This window comes from Podarcis filfolensis, assembly GCF_964270895.1.
Source record: "Podarcis filfolensis genome assembly, chromosome: 16".
Lineage (NCBI taxonomy): Eukaryota > Metazoa > Chordata > Lepidosauria > Squamata > Lacertidae > Podarcis > Podarcis filfolensis.
This window is the reverse complement of record NC_139620.1, coordinates 4,106,114-4,126,371: the sequence shown is the minus strand read 5'-3', so window position 1 is coordinate 4,126,371 and position 20,258 is coordinate 4,106,114. Positions and strand designations below refer to the sequence as shown.

The following is a 20,258-nucleotide window of genomic DNA, read 5'->3' as shown; positions in this document are numbered from 1 at the left end:
CAGGTTTCTCCTTGGCTCAGGTCACTGTTTTGCTTTATTTTGGCTCAGCTTCACCTTGGCTGAAGCTGTTCTTCATGTTCCTTTTAATGAAATTTGGGGTGTTCTCCTGGATCCTTCATGCATCTAAAACATCATATTTGGAGCATAAATGATGGCTGCTATGTGCGGACTTCATCTTTAAAACACATCTGAAGCACCTTTTCCCCTTCGCAGAACTCTGGGCGCTGTATATCATTAAGGGCGCTGGGAACTGTAGCACTGTGAGTATCAAATGAGTCTTGTCATATTAGATAAAGTTTAAACTAAGATATAGAAAAATATGAATAAGAAACTGTGTAATAAGAATTGAATGCAAAATAGTACAATGGGTTTAGTCGGACGTTTCTTTTCTTTTACTATTTTTTTATTCTATATGTAATTAGGTTCTTTTTTCTTATAGAATGTTTGTACTGTATGTTTGTTTTGTGTGTATTTTAAGATATTTTCTTGTTTGATAAAGTTTATATATTAAAGCAGTGGCGTAGCGTGGGTTGTCAGCACCCGGGGCAAGGCAAGTAATTTGCGCCCCCTAACCCGTGGATTTGCGCCCCCTAACCCTAACCCCCAGATGTTGCGCCCGGTGCGGCCGGCCCCCCCTGCACCCCCCACGCTACGCCACTGTATTAAAGAGAGAGAGAGTGACTTCAGAAACTCTCAGGGATTGCCATGAAAGCCACAGTTAGAGGTATCCATCTTTTTGGTACATGCTATCCATTTAATACTGGGACACGGGTGACGCTGTGGGTTAAACCACAGAGCCTAGAACTTGCTGATCAGAAGGTCGGCGGTTTGAATCCCCGTGATGGGGTGAGCTCCCGTTGCTCGGTCCCTGCTCCTGCCAACCTAGCAGTTCAAAAGCACGTCAAAGTGCAAGTAGATAAATAGGTACCACTCCGGCAGAAAGGTAAACGGCATTTCCGTGTGCTGCTCTGGTTCGCCAGAAGCGGCTTAGTCCTGCTGGCCACATGACCCGGAAGCTGTACGCCGGCTCCCTCGGCCAATAAAGCGAGATGAGCGCCACAACCCCAGAGTCGGCCACGACTGGACCTAATGGTCAGGGGTCCCTTTACCCTTTACCTTTCTCCATTTAATAGAGCAGAACCAGAGTTCAAAATTCATCTTGTCTCTAGCAATGGGGTTCAGCTCATTCCTAAGCCTTCTTCACCAACTGCATTTGGAGGAAACTGGTGCGGGTGGCAGAAAATCCAAAAAGTGGATTAGATAAATCTGGGTTTATCAAGGTGAGGCTGAGGGAATGGGTATCCCTGACTGAGATGAATCAAATGCCTTGCTGAATCAAAATGATAATATCTATTGTGGTTGGAATTGCTCTATGTGAGTTTTGGAGTCCTCCGGAAGCACACTGCTGCTGTGAGCCAAAGGCATTTGCAGAATCTGGAACGTAAAAGCCTTGCTCAGGTGTTTAAAAGCCTTGAGGGTTGAACCAGAGAAGGCAGCATATTGTTAAACAGGTTGTGTTCCTTCAGCTCTGCTGAGTTGACAGAGAACATTCACTAATTCATGCCAAAAGTCTTGGTCAAACCCTGAATTATAGTCCAATTGGTCTCTTTAATTTCAGGATATTAAAGGGCTAAGCACAGCCTCCCTCACTGTTGCAATTAATTGATTCCAGTTACAACAAAGGAGATTCCGATTAAACATCAGGAAAAACACTCTGGCAGTAAGAGCTGTTTGACAGTGGAAAATATTTTTTTTTGAAAAAAGGAAATTCTGGGGAGAACCAACTACCCGTCTTCCTTCCTTCCTTCCTTCCTTCCTTCCTTCCTTCCTTCCTTCCTTCCTTCCTTCCTTCCTTGTGCTTGACCACCTCTCTTTAGAGATATTTTGTTTTCTCACAATCTGTATCACCTCAATATCACCTCAGCATCCCAGATGTGTCTTGTCTTCTGCCTTACTGGAACTTGGTCCACCGTCACCAAAACCCCAAAGCCTCACCCCAAACCCGTGTCCTGTGATGTGTGAATGACCCGTGTCCTGACCCCCCCATCAGTGATATCCCCAAAGACCAACTCCCAGGAAGTCATATTATACACACTTTCTTCTAAGAAACACATTTTAAATTTGTTGTGGTGCAGAATCATAGAATTGTAGAATCATAGAATTGTAGAGTTGGAATTACCCAAAGGTAATTTCAGTCTGTCAGGGAACTGCCATCGGAGCCAAGAGTGGAGGTAAGACTCCCCAACGATGCAGGAGAAGGGACCAGCAGGGAGAGAGAGAACACTTCCTTTGGGGAAGGGAATGGGCGTGACACCAGGAAGAGAGGGGAGCAGGGAAGGACTTCGGAGAGATGGCTCCAAGACTCTTCCACAGAAACCAGTGGGGAAAGCCCAGGACCTCCGCTGGCCACGCCCACTCTGCGCAGAAGACTTCCACGCAGGGAATTTAGGCGGAGACTTGGCGTCAAGCAGCTTTTATGTTGGAAGAAGTTTAGGAAACACCCACTGACGGATTCTGCCAGTGACTGACACAGCCACGGAGAAAGTGCTGTGCAGCCAAGGAAAGGTTTAGCCAGACAACATTGCCTAGAGCAGCAGCCCCCTTACGCACGAGCAACCCCAATTCACTTTACACAGTCCAACCCCGGAAAAGCCATCCAGCCTCTGCTTAAAAATCTCCAATGAAGCAGAGTCCACAAACTTCTGAGGGTGTTTGATAATAATTTTTATTAGTTTTCAATCACAATCCAGTAATAGACTTGTTACAACAATACCAATTTGTAATACATTAATACCAATAGTTTGAATATCGAATTATGTAATTTAGATAAGGTGGCCCCCACATGATAGAATTGGTGGCTTGATTACATAACAGAAACCTTAGCTAAAATCTTGCGTGAGTCTTGTGGTTCCCCCCCCTAATATACTCATTTTTATACACACTTTCTCCTAAGAAAAACATTTCAGATTTGTTGTGGTGCAGAATCATAGAATTGTAGAATCATAGAATTGTAGAATCATAGAATTGTAGAGTTGGAATTACCCAAAGGTAATTCCAGTCCAACCCCGGAAAAGCCATCCGGCCTCTGCTTAAAAATCTCCAATGAAGCAGAGTCCACAAACTTCTGAGGGTGTTTGGTCCGCTGTCGAAAGCCTCTTACATTGGGAAGTAGAACTGGGCCCGAAAACCTGTAAAAAATGGAGATGTCGATCCAGGGCGTAGTATCATGGGAATCATAAGACTTGCTCCAACGTTGGCACTGGACATCTTGGAGGAAGGTTGGAGTATCTGAAATAAATCATTTTTAAGACATATGTTCACAAATATGTGGAAACAGAGGGAAATTAGTCATTAGCCTTCAGATTGCCAAACAGATGAAAATGTATTTGACTGTTGGGCATTATTTTAAGCAAGGACAGGTAGTAACTTAAAAGTATTATTATTATTATTATTATTATTGGTATAGAAAACCCTGAGGCCAGCTCTCTGTGCCTGTTCTCCTTCTCTCCCTGCCTGTGCTGAAATCCAGCGTTCTTCTCAGGCTGGGCTTGCAAGAAACTTCCTCTTCCTTTAGACCATCAAGAAGAGCCTTGACCCAACAGCAGGGAGGGGAAGCATCGGCCGTCCGTCACTTATGGAACTACAATTCCCAGCAGCCCCGGCAGCCAGCATGGCCAAATGCCAGGGGAGATGGTAAGAAGAGTTTGGATTTGATATCCCGCTTTATCCCTACCCAAAGGAGCTTCAAAGTGGGTAACATTCTCCTTTCCCTTCCTCCCCCACAACAAACTCTCTGTGAGGTTAGTGGGGCTGAGAGACCTCAGAGAAGTGTGACTGGCCCAAGGTCACCCAGCAGCTGCATGTGGAGGAGCAGGGAATCGAACCCGGTTCAGCAGATTACGAGTCTACCGCTCATAACCACAACACCATACTGGGAGTTTTAGTTTGGCAAGACCTCAAGGGCACGGGGCTCAGCCTTGAATGGGATTCCCTTCTCAGAGTTTTAGGTGAGCATCTCTCTCTGCCAGACCTGCCTCACCCCAAAAAGGCCAAGGCTGGAAAAATGGATCCAGGGATGCTCTCATGCCATACACCTGCTCTTGCACACAGAATCCTAGCAGATCCAGGACAGGGAATCTCCCCCTTCCCTGCTCTGATCTCTTAGGAAGAAGAGATCCTCATTCTTCACCCTCATCAGACTCCATTCCCCAAAGTGCCAGCTCCACTTTTTAAAAGCCCTCTTGGAAGTGAAATTTCTGTCTGAGCCCAAAACACTGCCAGCGGCACAGGGAATTACATGTAAACCTTTGAAGGCCTCTTCCCAAATCTGATTTCTATGTGGATTTAATTAGGAAGGCATGTTGAAAAGAACAGCCCCCAATAAATATCTGCCCCATAGTCTTGTGCTTTTATTGTAAAAAATATTTAGGGTACTCTCATTCCGTCTGAGCCTCAGGAAACACCGTGACAGGAAATAAGGCCGCCATCGGGGGCAGCAATTGAAGTGACGATTCACCGTGCTAGAGAAGAAACTAAAAATTTCTTCTCCCTTTAGATTCACTAAATGTTTAGGGGTATGTGTCCCCCTGCTTCCCCCCAGGAAAAAAGCACTGCCTGTGGTCAATCACTTCCTACCTTCCCTGCTCTATGAATCAATTTAAAGGTAAAGGGACTCCTGACCATTAGGTCCAGTCGTGGCCAACTCTGGGGTTGCAGCGCTCATCTCGCTTTACTGGCCGAGGGAGCCGGCGTACATGTGGCCAGCATGACTAAGCCGCTTCTGGCGAACCAGAGCAGCACACAGAAACACCGTTTACCTTCCCGTCGGAGCGGTACCTATTTATCTACTTGCACTTTGATGTGCTTTCGAACTGCTAGGTTGGCAGGAGCAGGGACCGAGCAACGGGAGCTCACCCAGTCACGGGGATTCGAACCACCGACCTTCCGATCGGCAAGCCCTAGGCTCTGTGGTTTAGGCCACAGCGCCACCCACGTCACAAATCGATTTACTTAAAAGGAACTTACCAAAAGCTGAAGAAGCTGAGCAGCCGAAGAGAGGAGATCTTCAAAAGCACTGGTGGAAAAGCCCTACGCGCTGAGCCCTTTTATACTGTTTCTCTCTGCAATTGGAGCAAATAGTTTGGTGCAGCATCACTAATTTGGCTAAGTATGGGCCACCTCCACTTTTGGGGCTGAACGTTCCTCGCCACTGAGACTCCATCCGACTGTAATGTCATGTGTTCCAATAAATTAGCTGTCCTGTCAGCCTCCTCCTTCTCTCAAGGCACCGCTTTGCTTTCTTTTAACTCGGGTTCACCTTGGGTAATGTTCTTCACATTCCTTTTAAAGGAATTTGGGGCATATTCTTGACTCAATCCTCCTTTAGGACCTATGACTTGGCACCTACGAACACACTGGATGTTGCAATCGCAGGTGAATCACATTTTCTCCCTCAAAGGACACTGGCCCCTCCAGATTGCTAAGGGTGCTGGGAAGCAGAGCTCTGAGCGGGGGCACCGGCCAAGAAGAAGGGTTTGGATTTGATATCCCGCTTTATCACTACCCGAAGGAGTCTCAAAGCGGCTAACAATCTATTTTCCCTTCCTCCCCCACAACAAACACTCTGTGAGGTAAGTGGGGCTGAGAGACTTCAGAGAAGTGTGAGTGGCCCAAGGTCACCCAGCAGCTGCATGTGGAGGAGCGGGGAAGCGAACCCAGTTCACCAGATTACGAGTCTACTGCTCTTAACCACTACACCACACTGGCCAAAGCTTTGCAAAGCAAGCCAGGACAGCAGCCATGAATGGAGCACCCCAGAAGAAGGGGGGGAATGGGCCCAAGGAGCTCCCATGCTGCACACCTGATCTTTCATACATAGGCCAACCAGATCCAGAACAGGTCACACACACACAGCCAGGCTGCAAGTTCTGCTCTATTGGAAGCAAGAGATCCCTATTCTTCACCCTCATCTGTTTCCACCCACAAAAGTGCCCAGCTGCACCTTCCTTCCTTCCTTCCTTCCTTCTTTCCTTCCTTCCTTCCTTCCTTCTTTCCTTCCTTTCACACACGCATTTATTTACAAGATGTTACAACCAGCTTTCCCTCTCTGAGCCTGGACGGTTTCTTTGCTTACGAAGCCCTTGCTGCGCCAAAGTCTGCAAGGCAAGAGTTCTCTTGCAATTCTCTTGCAATGGAGTCCTGCAACTCTTCCTCAAAGGCCTCAGCTCCAATGCTTCTCTCCAGAGTGCTCTACGCTCTCTGCCCTTGAATGCTGTACTCTGAGCCCCTTACCTACCCAGCCTGACTGTGCCAGTTCTGCCCAGCAACACTGCCAAGGCAGTCACAAAGTGCCTTGCAGCTGCATCGTGAGGAATCAGCTCTTGAATGGCTTTCCTTAACGTGCACGGGTTTCCCGTGTGTACGTTTCCTTCAGCTCCTCTTTTGATCTTCACAAGAGGCCCATGGGGTAGTCCACGTATCAAAGGGGCCTCCTGGCTTTGAAGGGGAGGGAAGACACTCCAGTCCCTGACACAGACAAGAAATAATAATAATAATAAAAGTAATTTATTATTTGTACCCCGCCCATCTGGCTGGGTTTCCCCAGCCACTCTGGGCGGCTTCCACAAAGACCAAAAATACACTAAGATGTCACACATTAAAAACTTCCCTGAACAGGGCTGCCTTCAGATGTCTTCTGAATGTCAGGTAGTTGTTTATCTCTTTGACATCTGATGGGAGGGCGTTCCACAGGGCGGGCGCCACCACTGAGAAGGCCCTCTGCCTGGTTCCCTGTAGTTTTGCTTCTCGCAATGAGGGAACCACCAGAGGGCCCTCGGTGCTGAACTTCAGTGTCCAGGCAGAACAATGGTTGTGGAGACGCTCCTTCAGGTATACTGGGCCATTTAGGACTTTAAAGGTCAACACCAACACTTTGAATTGTGCTCGGAAACATACTGGGAGCCAATGTAGGTCTTTCAAGACCGGTGTTATGTGGTCTCGGCAGCCGTCACCAGTCACCAGTCTAGCTGCCGCATTCTGGATTAGTTGTAGTTTCCAGGTCACCTTCCTTTTGTTTTTTTATAAGATATTTATTAGAATTTTACAAAAAGCAAAAATTTACAAAATAAAAAGAGAACAAGAGAAAAAAGAAAAATACAAAAAATACAAAAATACATAGAAAAAAAAGAAAATACAAAATACAGAAAAAGTAAATAGGAAAAATTAAAAACAAATCAATTTTTTTCATATCTTGGATTTCATTTGCTTATTTCCCTGACCTCCTCGCACCTCCCTTTTTTGTATTCCCGTTCACATAGCCAGTTCAGCAAATCCTTACCCTCTTTCATTTATCTTAACTCTATATCTCAACATATTGTAACTATATATTTTCATCCGTTATCAATCCATTTTTACATATTCTTATTAACCTTGTTGCTAATGCCACTTAATTTCAATCCAACATCATTTTAACAATCATTAATTTTACAATGTTTCCGCAAATAGTCTTTAAATTTCTTCCAATCTTCTTCCACCAACTCTTCTCCCTGGTCTCGGATTCTGCCAGTCATTTCCGCCAGTTCCATATAGTCCATCACCTTCATCTGCCACTCTTCCAGGGTGGGTAAATCTTGTGTCTTCCAATACTTTGCAATGAGTATTCTTGCTGCTGTTGTAGCATACATAAAGAAAGTTCTATCCTTCTTTGGCACCAATTGGCCGACTATGCCCAGGAGAAAGGCCTCTGGTTTCTTCAGGAAGGTATATTTAAATACCTTTTTCATTTCATTATAGATCATCTCCCAGAAAGCCTTAATCTTTGGGCACGTCCACCAAAGATGAAAGAATGTACCTTCGTTTTCTTTACATTTCCAACATTTATTATCAGGCAAATGATAGATTTTTGCAAGCTTGACTGGTGTCATGTACCACCTGTATATCATTTTCATAATATTCTCTCTTAGGGCATTACATGCCGTAAATTTCATACCTGTGGTCCACAACCGTTCCCAGTCAGTGAACATAATATTATGTCCAACATCTTGTGCCCATTTAATCATAGCAGATTTAACCGTTTGATCCTGAGTGTTCCATTTTAACAGCAAGTTATACATTCTAGAAAGTATCTTTGTTTTGGGATCTAACAGTTCTGTTTCCAATTTTGATTTTTCCACCTGGAAGCCAATTTTTTTGTCCAAATTGTAAGCCTCCCTTATTTGATAATAGTGAAGCCAGTCTCACACTTTATCTTTTAATTTCTCAAAACTCTCAAAACTCTGCAATTTCAATTTGTCTCCTTCTTTCTCCAAAATTTCCAAATATTTCGGCCATTTGGCCTCCATATTGAGCTTTTTCTGAGCCTTTGCTTCCATCGGTGACAACCACCTTGGGGTTTTATTTTCAAGTAAGTCTTTATATCTTATCCAGACATTAAACAATGCTTTCCTGACAATATGGTTTTTAAACGCTTTATGTGCTTTGACCTTGTCATACCACAGATATGCATGCCATCCAAAAACGTTATTAAAGCCTTCTAAATCCAAAATGTCTGTGTTCTCAAGAAGCAGCCATTCTTTCATCCAGCAGAATGCTGCTGATTCATAATAAAGTTTAAGGTCTGGCAGGGCAAATCCACCTCTTTCCTTTACATCAGTTAGTATTTTAAATTTTATTCTGGGCTTCTTGCCCTGCCAGACAAATCTAGAAATGTCTCTCTGCCACTTCTTGAAACAATCCATTTTGTCCAAAATTTGCAATGATTGGAACAAAAATAACATTCTTGGCAATACATTCATCTTTATAACAGCAATTCGACCCAACAAGGAAAGCTTCAAATTCGACCATATTTCTAAGTCCTTTTTCACTTCTGACCAACATTTCTCATAGTTGTCTTTAAATAAGTTTAAGTTCTTAGCAGTCATATTAACCCCCAGGTATTTTACTTTCTTAACCAATGTTGAGCCTGTCTCCTTCTGAAACCTCTCTTTCTCAAACGGTGTTAAGTTTTTTTCCAAGAACTTTAGTTTTTAACTTGTTCAACTTAAATCCTGCCACATGACCAAATTCTTGAATCAATTCTAATACTCTTTTAGTACTAGATTCTGGCTCCTGTAACGTCAAAACTAAGTCATCTGCAAAAGCTTTCAGTTTGTATTGTTTGGCTCCGACCTGTACACCTTTAATCAGACGGTCCCTTCTAATCATATTTAGCAAAACCTCCAGGACCAAAATAAAAAGCAATGGGGAAATTGGGCAGCCTTGTCGTGTACCTTTCTCTATCTTGAATCCCTCTGTCACCACATTGTTAACAATTAATTTAGCCTTTTGTTCTGAGTAAATTGCACTTATACCATTTTCAAACCCTTGACCAACCCCCATCCCCTGAAGATTTTTCTTCATAAAACTTCAAGAAATATTATCAAAGGCTTTCTCCGCATCTACAAAGATTAAAACTGCTTTAGTATTAATGTTCACTTGCAACTTCTCCAAAATGTTAATTATATTCCTCGTGTTGTCAGACAAGTGTCTACCTGGGAGAAAGCCGGCTTGGTCTTTATGTATCTCTTCCACTAATACTTTTTTTAATCTTTTAGCCAAAATATCAGCAAATATTTTGTAATCCACATTGAGCAGGGATATGGGGCGGTAGTTATTAAGTTGTGTCTTTTCAGACTCAGTTTTCGGTATAAGTGTAATATAAGCTTCCTTCCACGACTCTGGCGCTTTTCCCCTCTCCAAAATTTCGTTACAGACCTCCTTTAGTGGTTGCATTATCCAATCCTTCAAGGATCTATAATATTTTGAGGTTAAGCCATCCGGCCCTGGAGATTTGCCCAACTGCATATTCTGGATGGCACCTTCCACCTCCTGTTCTGTTATTTTATAACAAAAATTTTTTTTCCCCTTCCAGTAGCACCTTAAAGACCAACTTTAGTTGGTCTTTAAGGTGCTACTGGAAGGAAAATTTTTTGTTTTGTTTTGACTATGGCAGACCAACACGGCTACCTATCTGTAACTGTTATTTTATAGTTCAGCATTAACTTATTTTCTTGAGAGATTTTTTGTAGTCCATTTGTTTTTTAAAATTGGTCTATATCAAACTCTTTCTGTGGCCCTTGTGTATATAACTGTTTAAAGTACCTCTGGAAGCATTTTCTAATTTCCACTGGATTCTGAATGTTCTTTCCTTCCACTTCCAAATTAGTAATAGTGTTGAGCTTTTGCCTTTTTTTCATTTGCCAGGCTAACAATTTTCCACATTTATTAGCCGATTCAAATGTCCTTTGTCTCATTTGTTTAATTTTCCATTCGATTTCCTGATTCATCATCTTCATATATTGCACTTGATATAACTTTATATCTCTCAGAATCTCTTGTGACTTTGGTTTCGCTCTCAGTTTCTTCTCACCCTCTTTTATTTTTTCCAAAATTTTATCTTTTTTCTCATTTTGAGCTCTCTTCTTTATTGCATTCTGTTGAATCAGAAACCCCCTCATAACTGCTTTGCTTGCGTCCCAGATTACTCTTTTTTCAATGGTGGTGTTCAAATTTATCTCAAAATAGTCTCTCAAGGTTTTTTGGGCCTTCTTGATAACCTCTTGATCTCTAAACAAGGTGTCATTCATCCTCCATCTGAAGGAACCGGTTGGTGTTAATTTCATCTCCATTTTCACAGCGTTATGGTCGGAGCAAGTTTTAGGGCAAATTTCCACTTTTCGAGTCTTAGGTGCCAGTCCTCTAGTAATCCAGATTTGGTCAATTCTTGTCCATGTCATTTTGGCTTCAGAGAAGAAGGTTCCCTCTCTACCCAAGGGATTCTTAGTTCTCCAAAAGTTTCCGGGTCACCTTCAAAGGTAGCCCCACGTAGAGCACATTGCAGTAGTCCAAGCGGACTGTTGGTTATGGACATATGCTACATTAGTGTAGCCAGCTGCACGTTTCTCAGAGTCTAATGAGAAGTGCAAGCTCAAATTTGAGTGAAATTCCTTCTGGGCGCAAAGGAGTCCCAGGGGCCCAGCCAGGAGGTGACCCCTTCTCTATGGTTCCTCTTGGCTCTGGAAGCTAATAGTTTGGCATGGCGGTAGTTATCTGGCTAAGTATACCCAACCACAGCTCAGAATTTGGCCAGAATGTTCCTAGCCATTAAGACACCTCTTGATGTAATGTTTTCAGAGATGTTATCTTTCATGCCAGGCTCCTCCTTGGCACAAGCAGCTGCTTTGATTTATTTTGGCTCAGCTTCATCTGGGATGTAATTTGAGTTCCTTTCAATGGGATTTAGTTACCCCGCACCCGTCCCAAAATCCTTCATGCTTCTGAAGCGCCACATTTGGAGGTGATGTCATGACAGTTACATGCACACTACACCTTTCAAGCAGATTTCACCCCCGAAAGAACTCTAGATTGATAAGGGTGCTGGGAATTATAGTTCTGTAAGAAGGAAACTGTTGTCTTTGTCCATGGAGTTTTCTTGGCAGGGATACTGGAGTGGCTTGCCGGTTCCTCCTCCAGGTGGATCACGTTTGGTCAAAACTCTCCACTATGACCTGTCCATCTTGGGTGGCCCTGCACGGCAGAGCTCATAGCTTCTCTGAGATATTCAAGCCCCTTCACCATGGCCAGGCAGTGATCCATGAAGGGGAGTGATCCATGAAGGGAAACTACCTTGCCAACAAAGGTCCGTATAGTAAAAGCTATGGCTTTCCCAGTAGTGATGTATGGAAGTGAGAGCTGGACCATAAAGAAGACCGATCGCCGAAGAATTGATGCTTTTGAATTCTGGTGCTGGAGGAGTCTCTTGAGAGTCCCATGGACTGCAAGAAGATCAAACCTATCCATTCTTAAGGAAATCAGCCCTGAGTGCTCACTGGAAGGACAGATCCTGAAGCTGAGGCTCCAATACTTTGGCCACCTCATGAGAAGAGAAAACTCCCTGGAACAGACCCTGATGTTGGGAAAGATGGAGGGCACAAGGAGAAGGGGACGACAGAGGACGAGATGGTGGGACAGTGTTCTCGAAGCTACCAGCATGAGTTTGACCAAACTGCGAGAGGCAGTGGAAGACAGGAGTGCCTGGCATGCTCTGGTCCAGGGTCACAAAGAGTCGGACACGACTAAATGACTAAACAACAACAACAACAAGGGGGAAACTACATGCCGTTTTAGAGCAGAAGCTCCTTTTCTAAACAGCCTTTTAAGCTGGTACCTTTATCCCATTATTATTATTTTTATTTGAAATGGTTTTGATAAATAGGATGACATTTAATTTGTTGAAGGTTGAAGTCCAACAGATACCCTGACCATTTGTTGTCCGATCCTGTTACCCAGATTTGTTTCTTCCATACAGAAGTGATGGTACAAGTTCTAAAATGTTGTGTTGCTGTTGTTGGGCCTGATGATGACGACATTTTAGAAGCCATAACTTCTAGTCCTAATTCCTAATTGCAACAGGGTGGCCGCCCTTAGCCTTTTAATTACCTGAAATGAAAGGGAGTTAATTGGCTCCAAGTAGGGAATGTTCTCCATCGACTCTCCTGAAGGCAAACCGCCTGCTCCAGAACATTCCACCTTTGCACTTAAAGCCCTCAAGACATTTTCTCCAACAGCGCAATAAGGCTTTGGCTTTCCTGCTTTTGCAAAGGCTTTTGGTTCAAAGCAGCAGGAGCCCATCAACTTAAGTTCATACTTATATAGAGATTCATGAATGTCAGGCACTTCCAGCTACAGTAGATTACACTACAGTGGTACCTCAGGTTACATACGCTTCAGGTTACATGTGCTTCTAACCCAGAAATAGTACTTTGGGTTAAGAACTTTGCTTCAGGATGAGAACAGAAATTGTGCTCTGGTGGCGCGGCAGCAGCAGGAGGCCCCATTAGCTAAAGTGGTGCTTCAGGTTAAGAACAGTTTCAGGTTAAGAACGGACCTCCAGAATGAATTAAGTACTTAACCTGAGGTACCACTGTATGTGGATTCTGTGAGGCATGTGATTCATCTCATTCAAGGGTACCTGACTCCTCAGCCTCACATTTGTAAAGCCAGGTTTAGCTATTTGTCCTGTTTGGACAAAGATCCCTTCGGCACACCCCACCCCCCTTTCCCAGAGTTGCCAACCTTTTTACAGCACTGTCGGCAGCTTTGTGCGGCTGGAAGAGGCCGGCAGTGGCTGGAGGGCAACTCCTCCGGTGGGGAAGTGGCCGAGGTTCTGGGCATGGCGCTGCTTCAGTGAGGCGGGCAAGGGCAGCGAGCTCATGCCTGGAGGCGCCGTGCCCAGCCTCTGCCTCTTCCCTGGCGCCCTCCAGAACTTGGTGCCCTGGTGCCCCGCGCCACTTGCCTCTATGGGCGAGACGCCCGTGAGCTGAATCTCAATGACAGAGGCACGATGAACGTTGAACTAAGATTCTGATCTATTCAAGGGATAGGTAAAGGTAAAGGGACCCCTGACCATTAGATCCAGTCGTGGCAGACTCTGGGGTTGCGGCGCTCATCTCGCTTTACTGGCCGAGGGAGCCGGCGTACAGCTTCCGGGTCATGTGGCCAGCATGACTAAGCCGCTTCTGGCAAACCAGAGCAGTGCACGGAAACACCGTTTACCTTCCTGCCAGAGTGGTACCTATACATCTACTTGCACTTTGACGTGCTTTCGAACTGCTAGGTTGGCAGGAGAGGGACCGAGCAACAGGAGCTCACCCTGTGGCGGGGATTCGAACAGCCAACCTTCTGATTGGCAAGCCCTAGGCTCTGTGGTTTAACCCACAGCGCCACCCGCGTCCCATTCAAGGGATAATATGTTCCAAAAGGAAGGTGGATACTTATGCTGTGGCCATCATGGCAGTTCCTGTGAGTTTACGAAGCCTCAAGAGCAGTGGCGGAGCGTGTCTCCCTGGTGCCCAAGATGGGTGCGTGTTGGTGGGCCTAGGGTGGGAGAAGGCAACGTGAGGAAGATGCAGCAGGAGAGGCAGGTGCCTTCCATACATTGTCCTCCTCAGAGTGCTCCCTCCCTCCCTCTTGGCCAGTCCAGGGCAGGGATGCCTTCACAGGCCATGAGGAGAAGGAGGAACCCCAAATCCCATAAAGAGGAACACGAAGAACTTCCAAGAAGAAGCTGAGCCAAAACAAAGCAAAGCAGTTTCCTGAGCCAAGATGAATGAATGAATGAATTTATTAATACGGTCACAGACCGGCATCAACACACACAATATCACAGATCATAAAAATATATATCAGAAATACAAAAGACAATATGAATATAACAAGGATTTAAATATAAAAATTAAAATTAATTATTAGCGTAAATAACATTTAGGGGTTTAGTCACTATGGAATACCACTTGCTTCCTGCGATTGATTGCAGACGCACAGAATTTAGCTACATTTAATGTAGTCTTGGGATTCTTGTCCTCTAGCAGTAGTTTTAAACTATGGTGTTCCGATTCTTTCCTGGACTTTTGCAAAACAGGTGTAATAAAAGTCAAACGTATATCCTCATAGAAACGACAACGTAATAGTACATGTGAAGCAGTTTCAACTTCCAACGAGCCACAAGGGCAGACCCGTGCTGTGTATGGTTTACCCTCAAATCTGCCCTGAAGTAAGGCAGAAGGGAGAACGTTGAATCTGGCGAGGGTAAAAGACCGTCTGTATTTAGGTACCTGAAGACCTGACAGATAGTTAGCTGGAGAGAAACCTCTCCCATGGTCCCTTATTGCTGGATGTTTAATCATTTCGCTCATGTGGCATTGTAATTCTACATCCCAAATACGCTGGCGAATTGTAGTCCTAGCTTTCTCGAAGCCTGTCGCTATCAGGGTCTGCTGTGGGATCCCCAGGCCTTTAAGCTTTTCCAGCAGTGTAGCTTTCCATTTGGATTGGTAGGTATCTAGTAAGGTTAAAGGTGCCAGCCCAACCAGGAAGAAAATAAGCTTTAGCCAATAGTGGATCTTCAATATCCATATCCGAGTACTGATAGGAATTTGTCCAACCTCCAAACGGACCGCTATGTTGGATACACAAGAGGGGATCCCCAGCAGGCTGCCGAAAAACTTAGTTTGGAATGCCTCTAAGAGAGCAAGGTTTTTAAAGCTGCAGATCTGGGATCCATATAACAATTGTGATAGTATTTTGGCAGCAAAGACCTGGGAGGCTGCCGGTATGTGTTGGCCCCCTTTCCCATAGAAGAATCTTATTAACGCTTTGGTAGATCTTTCTGCATTTGCAATAGTATTATTAATCTGAAAGCGCCAGGAGCCCCTTTCTTGGAAGATTACACCCAGGTATTTAAAGGTTGCTACCTGTTCTATTGAGCGATTGTCTATTCTCCATTTATGCCTCCTCCTTTTTTTAGAGAACACCATAACTTTGGATTTGTTGTAGTTAATGGTTAGTTGTTCGATGCTGCAATATTTGGTAAGAGATCTCAAACGTTTTCTTAATCCAACACAAGAAAAAGACATTAAGACTGTGTCATCCGCATATAAAAGGACTGGGAGGGGCGTACCAGCCAATTTGGGGGGATGGGCATTTTCTTTCTCCATATTTCCTACTAGCGAGTTGATATAGAAGTTAAATAGAGTAGGCGCAAGGACACACCCTTGCCTGACCCCCTGGTGGATTTGGATTTCCTTGGATAGATGGTCCTGTCGGTCACACCTTACCTGGATCCGTGTATTTTCATATAGACTGTGGATGAGATACAGTAGGCGTTTGTTTATATTTGCGGCGCTTAGCTTTCCCCAAAGCCTGTCCCTCGGTATTAAATCAAAAGCAGATTTGAAATCTATAAAGGCCACGTATAGGGAACCTCCTTTTCTTGATGTATATTTCTCCGCAAGATGTTGGAGAACAAGGCCCTGGTCTAAAGTTGACCGATTTGCCCTAAAACCAGCCTGCGCTTCTGAAAGAATGTGGTCTTGTTCCAACCAGTTCACTAATTTGTCGCATAGGTGGGCAGCGTACAATTTGCTAATGATACTTAGGAGGCTGATTGGCCTGTAATTAGCCGGATCTGATCGGTTCCCTTTCTTAAATAAAGGGATGATGATTGCTAGTCCCCAGTCCTCAGCGAAAGTGGCCGATTGATCTATGCTGGTAAATAGGGCAGCTAGCACAGGGGCCCACCATTCAACATTAGCCTTAAGGAGTTCCGGTGTAAGATTGTCTACGCCGGGTGCTTTTCCAGGTTTAAGGGATTGGATGAGCCTATAGATCTCTTCTGTTGCTACTGGGGGCCATTCGGCGCCAATATCACTCGGAGCTGGGGGCGTGGCCTGCAGATGTTGATTTGATGTATATAAGGATAGAAAGGAAGTCTCCCCAATCCCAACTGGTATAGTATAATCAATTTCAATCGGGGAGTCTTGCCAACTTTTCGCAACTATTTTCCAAAAAGTGGCTGAGTCTTTCCTTCAAGAGGCCTCTAATAAACGTTGCCACTCCCCCCTTGGGGCCTGAAGCTTTTTCTTTTTAATCAGATCTTTATATTTACGTTTGTGAGCCAAGATGTCGCCTGACATGAAAGATAACATCTTACAATTGGGTTACATGGTCTGAGAGGGTGGCCTGGAGCATTCTAGTAAAGTCTAGACTTGACTGAGGTGGGGTATACTTAGCCAAATTAGTGACGCCATGCCAAACTGTTGCCCGAAAAGTCCAGAGGGAAACTGTATAAAAGGCTTTTCCACCAGGGCCTTGAAACATCTCCTGTCTTCCGCTGCTCGGCTTCTCCATCACTTGGTAAGTTGTCTTTAACTGAATTTCTTCTTAGAGGAGAGAAGGAAGGAAGTGTTTGATTATGGAACAGAATAATTTTGAAATTTGGTTTGACTCAATTAGCTGTCAATTGAGAGACAAGAAGCAGTTTTGGGAAGAAGAACTCAAATCTCTACATCCAAGGAGTTGTGCTACTGGGATTGTTTAGGGCTCAACAGAAAATTTTAACCTAGAGTTGTATTGGGGCTTTTAGAAATGCGAAACTGGGTACTTTCATGGCTGGAGGTCCAGTTCTGAGGGCCTTCTGGCGGTTCCCTCATTGCGAGAAGCAAAGCTACAGGGAACCAGGCAGAGGGCCTTCTCGGTAGTGGCGCCCGCCCTGTGGAACGCCCTCCCATCAGATGTCAAAGAGAGAAACAACTACGTAACATTTAGAAGACATCTGAAGGCAGCCCTGTTCAGGGAAGCTTTTAATGTGTGACATTTTAATCTATTTTTAATCTTTGTTGGAAGCCGCCCAGGGTGGCTGGGGAAGCCCAGCCAGATGGGCGGGGTACAAATACTAAATTATTCTTCTTCCTATTATTATTATGGAGCCAGCTCAGGAAAAACAGATAGTCAGCAGCCGTGATCCTGAGTGGTTTTGCAAAACCTTGCCTAGTGTCCCTGTTATATATTGAGTTGAATAGGATCCAAACTGCAGCAGTCTGATTGGTCCTAGAACAATAGGATTCAGAATGCAGCAGTCTGATTGGTCCTAGAACAATGCAGCAGTATGATTGGTTGGCAGGAACCACCCAATCATGCTCCAGATAGAAGTGAATCCACAACCTGATTGGCTTACAGTAGAATTCCGGAATTAGCTAATCATGTGCAGCCCATTGTGTAAGTAATGTATATAAAGCAGATACTTTGAGGGGACTTTCATTCATCCTCCTCACCACTATGAGCTGAATAAAGAGCATGAAATCACTTTGCGACTCTGAGTATATTTCAGTCCCTGTTCCCTGTCTTTCCGGAGAAAACTGCTCTGGCCATGGTCAGACCTGCTGCCCCTGTTGCATCTCGACTGGATTACTGAGACTCAGGGCTGCCTTGTTCCGGCCACACTGACCCTTTCTTGCATGAGGCAGGTCTGGCAGAGCCAGGTGCTCCCCTGAAACCCTGGAAAGGGAATCCTTCTTTCTGGTGAAGAGAGGTGGGGAACCTCTGGCCCTCCAGACATTGCCAAACTACAGCCCTCGTCTCCTCTGCTTCCTGCAGCTGCTGAGATTTGTAGTTCAGATTCAAAGCGTTCCCCATTCCTGCTTGAGGGACGACGAGGAGGAGGAGTTTGGATTTTATATCCCGCTTTATCACTACCCGAAGGAGTCTCAAAGCGGCTAACATTCTCCTTTCCCTTCCTCCCCCACAACAAACACTCTGTGAGGTGAGTGGGGCTGAGAGACTTCAAAGAAGTGTGACTGGCCCAAGGTCACCCAGCAGCTGCAGGTGGAGGAGCGGAGACACGAACCCGGTTCCCCAGATTACGAGACTACTGCCCTTAACCACTACACCACACTGGACAACCCTCTGCTAGATGGTCAGACGCATTAAAAGGAGCTCCCTGTCTTCTGAATGTAATGCTGGGTACAGATCTGGTCTCCTAACCTCAAAAAATTGCAGAATGTTTGCAGTTTGGGGGAATTTTTAGTTGAGAAGAAAAGCGAAGAAGGGTCAAAATGGCGGGGAGGGGAGGTAGAATCTTTTAGCATTTCCAATTTCAAAATCCTTATTGAATTTATTATGCCTCATTCACCCTAATGTCCCAGGCCAGGCTACAGCAATTATACAACGTTAATTCAAACTCTTATTCCCTTAAGAATCCACATATTTTCATTCTATGAAAATGTCTCATTTCAGATTTCAAAGCTTCCTCCAAGATGTTCAGTATCAGCCCCTCTCTGCTGCAGCAATTGCCACCCATGGATGGAACTGTTACTATTACTGTCATATCTCCAACAGGAACATACGTTATCCGGGTTTAACCTCTTCCTCTCTGAGGATTCCCTTCTGCTGCCTCCTTGGATGCTCCAGGTGACCTCATGTTCTGAAGGGAAGGCAGAGTTTCAGTTTCACTCACAATACGGACCCAGCTGAGAATCGTCCACATTCCCCATCCTAAAGGGAAGCTCCAAGCGGAAAACTGAGATGACAAACCTGGATATGATTTGCTTTCTTTTCAGGGCAGGAAGTCAGGAATGATGAGCATCTGGGATCCAAAGCAAAGATGGTCTCAGGTGCTCATCTTTTCTGACACCTGCAGCTGCCAATGCCTCACCTTTGCTCAGTTGGCCTTGACTGTTCCTTTGCACATCTCCCTTCTTCCTCTGCTGTCTCTCCTCCATTTATGCCCAGCAACCCTCCGTTCTCTGAATAAGGAGAGCCTCAGGATCTGCACATCTTCCAGGGAGTTCCTAAATGGGAACTTTTTAGCCATCTGGGCCGGGACAAAAGGAAAGTCTGGGGAGAACCAACCACCCTTCCTTCCTTCCTTCCTTGCTTGTGCTTGACCACCTCTCTTTAGAGATATTTTGTTTTCTCACAATCTGTATCACCTCAATAGTGAATGTGCTCTTTACTCAGAATGGGATCTATTTATTTTTCTTCTCCCGCTTAAACTGCTGACTACAGAGAAGGTTCCCTCCTTTCTTCTCCTCTATTAAAGCTTCATTGCAGCATCCCAGATGTGTCTTGTCTTCTGCCTTCCTGGAGCTTGGTCCACCGTCGCCAAAACCCCCAAAGCCTCACCCCAAACCCGTGTCCTGTGACGTGCGAATGACCCGTGTCCTGACCCCCCATCTGTGATATCCCTAAAGACCAGCTCCCAGGAAGTCCATGCCAAGCAGGCAGCGCTTGAGATGGAGGAATTCCCAGCCACCGTTTGTGCCATTCCAGGCTCTGAAGTCCTGTTGAGCTCAACCCAAAGAGTACTTTTAACCGTAACTGGGAATAAGGCAGAAGGTCATTTCAGTTTGTATTTAAAAGCGAATCTATCTAACTCACAGCCACCCTCCGGAATTTGCACTTATTTGAATCTGTGATGCAGTTCCCCATCCAAACATTATTTATTTAAAAAAGAGCACCTGTTAAGGGATAAGTATTAGTGCAGATTAGTGCATCTTGCGATGCAGAAGGCATGTTGGGAAGACCACACATTACAAGGAACGCAAAAATAACTTTTGCTAGGTTTTAATAACAAAAACACAAACTCCTTTTACAATATATCAATAAACATGAGTACTGAGAGAGCTAGGTGCTGCTCTTTATATACTATACCCAACAGCTTAATTAACATAACTTAACAGCACCTGCTATACTGCTTCACAGCTGTAAAACTAGGTCACGTTATTTGCTCTGGCCCTTAAAGAAATACACATCTTGTGGAACAATAATGAACCTTCGAATTTAAAGAGACCTTTCAACACAGATAGCATACAATAATGTATTGTACCAGGGGAATTTTGTATATTAGTCAAAATGTTTTTACTTGCAGGAGAAATCTGCAAATTTCA

General features: G+C 44.7%; 2 long non-coding RNA genes across 2 annotated transcripts in view; both read right to left on the bottom strand.

Annotated features, from left to right (window-relative positions):
• Window positions 1-20,258, bottom strand: part of LOC310751970 — a 41,085-nt gene that overhangs the window by 11,159 nt on the left and 9,668 nt on the right. The window lies entirely within an intron of this gene.
• LOC310752005 lies at window positions 1,791-19,361 on the bottom strand. The gene is made up of 2 exons (XR_014542781.1): window positions 19,302-19,361; window positions 1,791-1,908 (listed from the first exon to the last, which is right to left on the bottom strand). It is a non-coding gene; the product is annotated as an uncharacterized lncRNA (long non-coding RNA).